This window comes from Chiloscyllium plagiosum, unplaced genomic scaffold (assembly GCF_037043375.1).
Source record: "Chiloscyllium plagiosum isolate Xiang-an unplaced genomic scaffold, Cpla_swu_hap1 HiC_scaffold_49, whole genome shotgun sequence".
NCBI classification, from domain to species: domain Eukaryota; kingdom Metazoa; phylum Chordata; class Chondrichthyes; order Orectolobiformes; family Hemiscylliidae; genus Chiloscyllium; species Chiloscyllium plagiosum.
In genome coordinates this window covers 10,704,242-10,712,864 of record NW_028270187.1, presented here as the reverse complement: position 1 = coordinate 10,712,864, position 8,623 = coordinate 10,704,242, and positions in this window count along the sequence as shown.

Below are 8,623 nucleotides of genomic sequence, written 5' to 3'. Positions count from 1 at the left end.
ACCTGCACTCTCATATTAACATATTAGTATAACGACATGGTGGTAAATCCCTCTGCTAATTAAACCAAACACACGGAAAAGTTCACCTTGCCTAATAATCTGTTAAAATATTAGTGACAGAGGACTACTCAAATTCCACTATTTAACACTGAAAGTGAACATTAACAACAATTATTTGCAACTCTAAGCCTCCTTTCGCTTGAAGATTTGTTATCTACCTCCCAATGTGCTGATCCAATAAAGTCCCTATTAAATTTACAGCAACTTAATTTTCAAAACCAGTCAGTGGCTGTCATCCCCAGTGTCGATCTTCCTCTGTTTGTAGATCTCCCTGGGTCATCTTCGGTCTTCGGCTGCAAAGATGTTTCATATGAAAAGGGCACCTTTTATCAAGGGTGTTGTGAATAACAGTCTTTCAATGGCAGTTCATGCTTTTTCTGGCTAATTGTCCAAAATGCCTGTGTTTTTTTTTCTAATATCTGAAGCATTGGATCATTTTACTGGTTTGATGATGTCAAAACAGTAAAATACAAATTCAATTCTATTTTAGTAGCTTGAGGCATAATTTAAGTGGATTGGTTAAATACAAACTGTTATGAAAACAACTAAGGTATCTTGGTAACAGCCAAATGTTACATCTTTCAATATTCCAGCATACTCTGACTGCTAGTCAGTCACATGATAGGTGCTTGCCAGCTTTCAGTCTCTCTTAAAGGTACAGTACATGCCTTCAACTTCATAACAATAGAAACAGATTATTTGATACCAGAGTATCATGATCAGCAAAACCTGGCATCAGTGTTTGGTATTTGCACTCTGATATTGATATAGCTAAAACTGACAGGTACAGATCAATATATACATTCACATAGAAGGAACTGAAGGTTTCAAATTGATTGCATTTTTATAGTCAGACAGCCGGAACTGACAGGTATAGATAGATAAGTAAACTCAAATCCAGACATGCACTTGCATCAGGTAGTCCCATTTGTGGCACTGTAGAGGTATTGGTTAAGATCAGGGTCTCAGTAAATTGGTTTCGATTTTTTTTTTGTTACAATGACCAGGCAAAAAGCAGCCGAGGCCAAGTATAAAATCAGCTCTGTGGTTCTGTTGGAATTGCTGGCTTGAAAGAAAAACAGCCTAATGATTATTAAATAAATATTACATTACCTGAGTTTGACAGTATCAAACCTTTCAATGTTGAGTTTTAGGAGATATCTCTTCTCTCTTCCTTCAGACAAGTACTTGAAGAACCAAGAGAATGTAATATTATCTCGGTATGAAGCCAAGTGTGATCAGTTCCTTCTGACAAACAGCAGGTAAGTTACCATTCTCCAACTGAAGAACAGCCTTTCCGTAGTCACAGAGCAGTTTAAATTGAGCTCAATTTCCAGAGAGGAATTTTCAAACTAAGAATCAAATATTACCAAGCAATTACAATTTTTTTAAATCTCTCTCCATTCTCAATGCACATTACCCCAATTCCAATAAATTTTATCATTCACAGCCATAGAGTCACAGAGATGTACAATACAGAAATGGACCCTTCGGTCCGAATTATCTATGCCAACCAGATATCCTAAACTAACCTAGTCCCATTTGCCAGCACTTGGCCCATATCCCTCTTAAACCCATCCTATTCAAATACCCATCTAGATGCCTTTTAAATTTTGTAATTAACCCAGCCTTCACCACTTCCACTGGCAGCTCATTCCATACACACACCAGCTTACATGTGAAAAGGTTGCCCCTTAGCCAACCTCCAGTTTTCCAGCACCTCACCTGTGAGTATTGATGATACAAATATCTCCGCAAGGGGCCCAGCAATCACTTCCCTAGCTTTCCACAGAGTTCTCGAATGCACCTATCAGGTCCTGGGGAGTTACCACGTTTGCCTTTTAAGACATCCCACACCACCACCTCAGTAATATGGACATTTCTAAAGATGTCACCATCCATTTCCCCACATTCTGTATTCTTCATGTGCTTCTCCACAATAAACACTGATACAAGATAGTCATTTCTTATCTCTCTCATCTCCTGCGGTTCCACAGAAAGGCTACCTTGCAAATCTTTGAGGGGCCCCATTTTCATCCTAGTTATCCTTTTGTCCTTAATGTATTTCTAGAATTCCTTTGGATTCTTCTTATCCCTGTTTGCCAAAGATATCACATATCCTCTTTTTGCCTTCTTGATTTCCCTCTTAAGGAAATGCCAACTGCCTTTATACATTTCTAAGGATTCACACTATCTTTGCTGTCTATACCTGACATATGCTCCCTTCATCTTCATGACCAAAACTTCAATTTCTCTCATCATCCAGCATTATCTACGCCTACCAGGCTTTCCTTTCACCCTAAAAGGAATATACTCTCTGGATTCTCGTTATCTCATTTTTGAAAGCTTCTCATTTTCCAGTCATCTCTTTACCTGTGAACATTCCCTACCCCCACCATCAACATTTGAAAGTTCTTGCCAAATACTGTCAAGCCCATTGACATTGACACCATTTTAAAAGAGCGTTACTCTGAATTCTTGTCTGAAATGCACACTGGGGAATGACATTGAATCTATATTTAATATGAGATTTTTTAAAGTTAAAAGCAAGATGGGGAAAAAAATCAGGCTGTAACATAATTTCAAAAACCATACATAACATAGATGTTTAATGTAGACATAGAAGGAAACTAAACAAAAGTCACCAATTTATAGGATGAAACACCATTATTAAGTTTATTAGTGATTGGGCAGGACAGAAGTAATCCTTTGATGAACAGCTGTCATGTACAGACACATGACAATTAAATAATGTGAATTCCAAACACACATTCTGTGCCAAAGCCTGACAAATAAAACTGCAAATGACAGAATCCAGAAACAAAAGTCATAATTGCTGAAAAAACTCAGCACATCTGGCAACATCTGTTGAGAGAAAGCAGAGTTAAAGCTTTGTGACCAATGATTGTTGTTCAGAACTGAGTTTCTCCAGGAATTTCTGTCTTTGTTCCTGACAAATGGAGAATAATTACTACAGGCTACATAAACACACACAGAGCAACTGACAAATTCAGAATTAGTTTAAAATACTAATATCCTAAGTACAGACAATGACTAACAGTTATGGATTTTCATATAAACTGCAGGCAACAGAAAATGATACAATTGAGATGAATACCACTCTCACGTGGAGTCATTGTGGTCTGCAGCAGTCAGAAACATCCAGCTAACAATTCTACTCCCATTCAGACAGCGATCCATTTCCATCAATGTATCAGAGGAGCTGCCATTCCCACCTTGAGCACAACATCATTCTCCATTTTTCCAACTTGCAGGAACAGATTTTCTTTTTAACTCTACCTTCATCAAAAACACATCTCTGCCTTTGTTTCAAATGAAATTAAATTTTCTACATATAACCCTGCCCTCCTCTTGACCCTCGTTCTGAAGTCTGATGTAAAACACAAGAAAACTTGGTGCCATTTTTTCAAATACTCAATGTGATCACAATCCTGTTTTGAAACAGTGGAGTAGGAAAGATTTAGTAAGATAAGGCAGATAGGTAAAGCTGCTCAATTTTCTTTTCCGACAGGAGTTCAAGAGTTTCATTCTTCAATAAATTTACTTTGACCATTTCAATTTCCTCCACTGCACAAGAGAAAATCAAAGTCCTTCTACCTTCCTCCTCCCCCGATAGAGCCACACAAGTGTCCCAGTGATGGTAGTCACCATCATAATACAGAGCAGGGTGATGAACACCTACCTTTACTTCAGCAGTGTTCAAATAGTTATATCACTGTGCACTGAGAACACTTACTGGTAATGACCTTGATTATGAGGGACAATGAGCTGAGGAGTGGCGGATGGAGTTTAGTTCAGATACATGAGGTTTTACATTTTGATAACGCAAACCAGGGCAGGACTCATACACTTAGTGCTGGGGCCTTGGCGAGTGTTGCTGAACAAAGAAACCTTGGGGTGCAGCTGCATATTTCCTTGAAAGTAGTCACAGGTAGACTGGGCAGTGAAGAAAGCATTTGGCATGCTTGTCTTCATTGGTCTTCATTGAGTGTAGGAGTTGGGATGTCATGTGGTGGCTGTACAGGACATTGGTGAGGGCACTTTAGGAGATTGCGTACAATGCTCATCACCCTTTTCCAGGAAGGATGTTGTTAAACTTGAGATGGTGCCGAAAAGATTTACCAGGATGTTATAGTGGTATGGAGTCCTACAGCATAGAAACAGGCCCTTCAGCTCACCATGTGCATGATGTCCAACAAACACCAAACTGCAATGTACCTGCACTTAGCCCATAGCCTACTATACCATGTTTTTTTAAAGGCATATCCAGATGCTGCTTAAATGCTGTGAGTGTACTCCACCACCCCCTCAGGCAGCACGTTCCAAACTCTGCCCACTCTCTAGATCAAAATATTTTTCTCTGGTATCTTCTAAACTGCATTCTCTGCACCTTCAAATTGTAACCTTTGGTCTTAGACACACCAGCCATGGATAGAAAGATTCTCACAATCTACTCTGTCTATATCTTTCATAATTTGGTACACTTCAGTCAGATCCTCCCTCCACCTCTGCTCCAACGAAACCAAACCTGGCCTATCCAGTCTCTCCTCACGATGGAGACTTTCCAACCCACTGCACCCTCTCCAATACAATCACACCTTCTGATAGTGTGGTAACCAAAACTGCACACTTCAGTATTCTATCTGTGGCTGAGCCAATATTTTGTAAATTTGTTAGAAGACTTTCTTGCTGTTATATTGTACAGCTCAGGTAATTCTGTATGCTTCCTTCAGCAGCCTGTCTGCCTGTGCTGAGACCTTCTGGAATCTATAGACTTGTACACCATGGTCCCCTTCTTTCTCAGTATTCCCTAAGGACCAGCCCTTCATTGTGTAATTCTTTCCCGTATTAGACCTCCCAAAATGCATTACCTCATACTTATCAGGATTAAATTCCATCTGCCATTGCACTGCCCAATGTACTCATACTGTAGCCTGAGACCATCCCCGTTTCTGCCAATCACACCCTAATTTTCATATCATGGAACAAAGAACAGTACAGCACAGGAACAGGCCCAATACCCTCCAAACCTGCACTAAAACATTTTGCGCTTTCACATGAAAATCTCATCTACAGGCTGATTAATAATATGTTCTACATTCACATCCAAGTTGTTAATTTACATAACAAACAGCAAGGATCCCAGCACTGATCCCCGTGGCTGTAGTGGTGGCCTGTATCTGGCCAGAATAGAGTGGCCCATGTCTGTTAACACAAACTGGTGTGTAAATGGAAAGTAGAATTAAACAGCAGGATGTGAAACAGACGGCAGGCAGAAACTAAGCTAAACAGCCTACTTGCACTCAGTTGAGCATAAGGATACCATTGAATAAGCCACTGCAAGGACAGTAAAAATGACAGGAAGACATAAGGTCCAATAAATGAGTAACTCCAGCCACATTAAATGAAAGGGTAATTGTCCCAGTTAATGAACAGATATCAGATGCTAGTTACAGCCCATTAATGCCCTAAAACAGCTGAGGATGCAACAGCTAAAGTTATCTTATAGTACTCAGTTTCTTGAAATATGTCAGAATATTAAGAAAAAGATACTCATAAAGAGTAATTTTCAACATAACAAATGGGTGCATAATACCAAAGCATAAAGGGGAAAAGAAGCATTAAAACCTGGAAGTGAAGGTTAGCTGGCTTTAGCTAACGCCTTTTACACCCAGAACAAAATAAGAATGCTCACAGCCCATTAATCACAAGGTGCTAACACTTGGGGGCAAATACATTACACTTTTGTAACTACATTTTTATAACAGAAATTAAAATTACAAGTTGATAGCAATTAAGTCAAAACAGGCTGTCCTTTGTTTTTTCTTCATATATAATTCAGACAGTTGGGAATATAAGAGGAGCAATTGAATTTGATAATATGGAATACAGTGAATAACAGTATTCAATCTGTCCCTAGAGACAAGCTAGCCTCAGCGAAACCTGAAGGTGTACAGCAAATTACTTTGGAATGTGAATGAATAGGATGCACAGATAGATCGCAAGGCCGAGAGATTACATTTATCTCCATTTATCTCTCCACCTTGGAGGCTTCCTGCCTCTATTTCTGATAAAGGGCTTTTGCCCAAAACGTTGATTTTCCTGCTCCTCGGATGCTTCCTGACCTGCTGTGCTTTTCCAGCACCACTCTAACCTAAACCCAGCAACTGCAGTCCTCACTTTTGCCGAGAGATTACAATGTCCGCTAAACTTTAATAGGTCAGGGAATCCTGGGGTTGTCCATAGAAATACCAATGATTGGTTAGGTGTCTCATAGAATAAAGTATGCAAAGTAAGAGGAAGGAACATGACAATTACATACAATGTGATTACTAACAAAGTTTATAAGAAGTACTCCTTTTTATTGTAAAATCAGTGTGTTGTGGACCTCTCTTCTGATGCCAGTCTCAGGGGAAGATCATTTGGCCCTCTCCCTGCACTAACTAGTTTCTGCTTGAATAAACACCAATCACTTGCCTGAATCCTGCCTGCTGAGTCTTTCATCCCTAGTCGGGGGTTATGCTCCAACACAGGCCTTACAGAAGTCCATGTATACCATGTCAACTGCACTACTCTCATCAGTATGTTTTGTTGCTAGGACTGGAGGTTTTGAGTTAGAGGGAGAGGTTGAACAACCTGTTGCTTTGTTCCCTGGACTGTCGGAGAATGAGATGTGACCTTTGTATAGGTTGAGAAAAGTTCTTCAGGGCATGATAGGGTGAATAGCCAAGGTCTTTTTCCGAATGTGGGTGAGTGCAAAAATAGCTGAAACTGTGTTGCTGGAAAAGCGCAGCAGGTCAGGCAGCATCCAAGGAGCAGGAGAATCGACATTTCGGGCATGAGCCCTGAAGAAGGGCTCATGCCCGAAACGTCGATTCTCCTGCTCCTTGAATGCTGCCTGACCTGCTGCACTTTTCCAGCAACACATTTTCAGCCCTGATCTCAAGCATCTGCAGTCCTCACTTTCTCCTCGGGTGCAAAAATAGACAGCACAGCTTTGAATTGTGGAAAAAAGATTTTAAAAGGCCCTATGGGGTTACTTTATCACTTAAAGGGTGATGCTTGTATGGAATGAGATACCAGAGGAAGTGGAGGTGGTGGGTACAATTATAACTTTTTATAGGCATCTGGATATATACAAGAATAGGAACAGTTTAGAGGGATATGCGCCAAATGCTAGCAAGTGGGACTAGCCATGATATGGAGGTGCCAGTGTTGGACTGGGGTGGACAAAGTTAAGAATCACACAACACCAGTTTCTCATACAGCAGGTTTATTTGGATGCACTAGCTTTCAGTGCACTGCTCCTTCATCACTCCAAAAGCTAGTGCTTTCACATAAACCTGTTGTACTACAACTGGTGTTGGGAGATTTTTAACTTAAATGGAACGAGGTCAGATTAGGATCTCTGGTCAGCACTAACAGCTTGGACCAAAGGATCTGTTTCTGTGCTGTATAACTGTGTGACTCTCTGAAGGCCAGCCCTTGATATCACTACTCCCAGTTAAACACTGCACTATCAGAGTTGCAATGGTCAATTGCCTTTACCTCCTTGACTCTGAAGAACAGCACAGATCCATTCTATGACAATGTGTTGGGGTTTCACTTGCCTGTGAATTCTACAGGTGCAAACAGTCAAAGAAAATAAGATCGTTTTTATTTACTTCAGGAAACATGAACTGAAAACTCTCTCCTTTGCTAACTGGCTGTCCACTTAACAGCAAGCATTTAAACTGCTCAGTAACACAATGCAGGAAGATTGAAGCAAGATCAATCAAGTGTGGGTATCCTTCCTGTATCATAACAACTGTTTCTTTCAAAAATGTTTTTTATACATAAAATCAGTGTATGTACACAACAGCCCAAATAGTCAACATCAAATTTTAGTTTCCAAGTTTTTCACTAGGCAACATGACTCAAATCTGATCACAGTCTGTCACATCTGAGCAGAGTTTTGAAGGACAATAAACCATATCAACAGTCCCATTGAATAGCACAGACTGACAGGTAGAGAGTACTTCCCAAGTCCACAAACCTTACAAGTGAATGGAAGAAACAAGATGAATTCTGCATTCACAGAAGAACAAACAGTTGCAGACTGCACCAGTTATTGTCCTTATTCATGTAAGGAAGGACTTGAAGGAAAATGATAATTTCTGGACATAACAAAGAGTGAGATGGTGCCAATACACAGCGGGTACAGAATAACTTGCAAAGTACAGAAATACTATCAGGTTAATAGGTCTATTGGCAAAAATGGAAAAGTCAAGACCTCAAAGATCTCGCAGCTGTGAGAACTAGCATTTCATTAAACAAGTAGTCCAGGACAGTGTGAGAGTGAAGTGTGTCAGCCCCAGTGTACAAGTGAACTTCCTACAGATTTTAAATGCTTGCTTTCACCTTGGTCAAAAAGTAAATTCTACTTGTTTATTAGAAAATACTGAACCTACTGCATATTCACAATGTATTCCACTTAAGTAGGGAAAGAAGTAAATAAAAATCCAGACTAATTATTCATCCAATTATCTCACCATGGCTTAAA